This window comes from Myotis yumanensis, unplaced genomic scaffold, assembly GCF_028538775.1.
Source record: "Myotis yumanensis isolate MYYU_CA2020_CCGP unplaced genomic scaffold, mMyoYum1.0.hap1 SCAF_3, whole genome shotgun sequence".
Classification (NCBI taxonomy): Eukaryota; Metazoa; Chordata; class Mammalia; order Chiroptera; family Vespertilionidae; genus Myotis; species Myotis yumanensis.
In genome coordinates, this window is record NW_027223754.1 from 141,902,969 (window position 1) to 141,905,767 (window position 2,799).

The 2,799-nt window shown below is 46.1% G+C and overlaps 1 pseudogene; it reads right to left on the bottom strand.

The window, feature by feature from the left end:
- Positions 1-896: 896 nt before the first annotated feature.
- On the bottom strand, positions 897-1,719 carry LOC139006352 (protein NipSnap homolog 1 pseudogene; annotated as a pseudogene).
- Positions 1,720-2,799: the final 1,080 nt, after the last annotated feature.

Here is a 2,799-nt window from a genome sequence, read left to right on the forward strand (position 1 = left end):
CAGTGGGTGGGGAGTGAGGGCGGAGGGTGGGGTGGGAGCTGGAAGGAGGGGAGTTATGGGGGGAAAAAAAGAGGAACAAATGTAATAATCTAAACAATAAAGATTTAATTTAAAAAAAAAATAAAGAGGGAAAGACATGAGCCTCCTTCCAACTGTCTGTATTAGGAAATGCTCCCAAGTGGGCTTCTATCGCCTCTGTTCTATCTTCCCCATTCTGTATTCCAAGTTCTACAGTTCAAACCTAAGTTCTGAACTCTGAGTTCTACCTTCTGGGTTCTTATTTCTGTTCCATTCTGTTTCCTGCCTCCAGATCCTTTCAGCTCCCTTTCTGGGTGAATTAGGTGGACCTTCTGCTAACTTTGCTAACTTAAAGGTTTCCCTTTATTTCTTGTGGCAGTTCAGGCTTTTCCCCTGCAAAAGGGACTTGGTTTGGACTGTCCAGCAAGTGGGTTGCCCCGTAGAGACCAGGGAATTCCTGAGAGCCTGGTCTAGTTTCTCCTCTTCTCTTCCCACCCCACCTCTCACCACTAGACACACTACCTTTTGTGCAACTAAAGATAAACTGAGGGTTTTCCATGGTGATCATTGGAGAATGGTGGCCTAGAGATGAGGAATCTTAGGGGGAAATGTGAGAAGACATAAAAGGTTGCCATTCTTCATTCAGAGAAATTAAAAACTGCTGCGAGCACAGGGCAAGGGATGGGCAGGGAAGGTGGGAAGTGTCCAGGCCGAGCTGCAAGTCCTCAGAACCCTGTCATCCTTCAGCTCCCCATTGTCTGAGTTGAGCATCAGCCTCCAGAGTCCTCCCAGATCTGAGAGAAAACCAAGACCACAGGACTGAGAGCTCTCTGTCCGTGGCTGCCCTGAGGGAGGAGGGGAATGAGGTGGCAGCAGCCTCACTGGAGAGGCGAGATCTTCCAAGGGATCATGATCCGAGTCTCCATCTGTCTCACCCGGGGGACTGTGTAGTAGACATTTTTGCCTCAACCCCTCTTCCTCCAAGGAGCATTTCTAGTCCCTTCCCGAGACTGCAGGTCTTTGTAGGCCCAGAGACGGCTCTTCTATCTGTAAGAAGAGAGCGCCCACTGCCTCTGGTTCTCCTGCTGGTACTTGATGGCCCGAGCCCAGTTGTCCCCCCACTTTAACATGGTTCCTGGCTTGAACTTATTCTCAGCTCACAGATGTTGGGGCCCATTTTGGGCTTTGGCTCATTCCAGAAGCTGAACTCGAGCAGCATCTGGTTCCACTCTTTTCGGGACCTCCAGGTACTCCTTGTTGCTTTTGAGCTTGTTCGTGTGGTCCACGAGGGCTAGGTAGCCACTTGAGAATAGCCACAGGTGCATTGCCTGGTCCTGCTTCACATACCATGTGTTCCAGTTGCCCAGGAGCGAGCAAGGTAGTCCTCATCCAGGTGCCGTGGGTAGCACAGCCGTCAGGCTGTTGTAGGCACCCAGACACTCGGGCTTCACACTGTGAAATTGGATTTGTAGAGGTTGCTGGTTTCCTTCTTGACAGCAAGGTGGAGCGGGCGTCCTTCTGGGGACTCACCTTGTGCACAAAGAGTGAGTGAAAGCAGCTGCCTTCATGGTCCTTGGAATAGAAGTGCCCTCAGATGCAGCCACAACAACCGCCGTACTGCCAGAGATGCTGCACAGCTGCAGGGCTGTGTTGGAGAAGCCTGACCTTTTCTAAATCATTCGGCCTGGCTTTATCCAACATCTTTGACTCAGATTCTGATTCTGAAGGATAAGAAAGGAAGCTTTAAGGCCATCAAATGTAGAACATTTAATGCTTAAGGGGCTATAAGTTTACAAGTAGAATAAATTCTCATAATTAGGAATCAGGGCTGGGAAATACCACTTTCTGAAATGGTAACAGACATCAACATAATATCACATTAGTTACCTAATGGAAATATCCCTAGGAAATAGCATACCTTAAGAGAAGAAGGACAATGTGAAAGAAAGCAAAGATGATGAAACAAATCAAAGAAAGATAGACGGTGAGTCGGCAGAAAACGTGGAATAAGGTCACCTTTGTACACTGAGGTGAGTTGGTCCCAGGACATAAAACTGGCCCCAAGAGACCTTGCCTTTCTGCTCTGCACATGGGTTCCTGGTGGCACTGGGAGTGCTAGAGAGCCCTAGGGAGAGAGTTGAGAGGGAGGTTTCCTATCAGATTACTGGCTCTCTTGGAGTTCTCTCTCCCTGCTCAGAACGTGTGGAGTTCTGTCCCTCCAATGGTATTGATAACATTCTACCTTGCACTGTCGTTGTAAATTGAGCAAATGGCTACCTGGAGTCCTTTAAATTGTTCTCTGAAAGGGTTGGTGCATGCTTAGTTACATTCACGTATTTATAGCTCCAAGTGTAATTCCTGGTACATGGCAGAGAGTCAATGAAAGTTCTTGAATGTTTAATCGACGAAATGGAGCATGGATGTGAGTGTGAATATAACTCAAGTATAGAGGTGAGAAGTTGAAACATGTCATTCTGTTTTTATTGTATTTAACTTCCTTAGAAGTTGTTGCTTCTGTTGTTGTGGTGTTGTTACCTTTCAATTTACCAAAAAATTAAATAGTGCAATTTAAGCTAATTTCCTAATGAAGGCAGAAGAAGGTGAAAGCAACAAGATAATGACAAAGTGATTATCAAAGAAATGTTATGAATGGAACCTTACTTTGGACATGTGACCTCATTAGGTAGGAGCATATGTGGGCAGACCAGGCAGCATGAAGTGTTTTCATTTTTATTTTTTATTTGAACTGATTTATTGTTGTTGTTGTTTTTTCTTAAAACA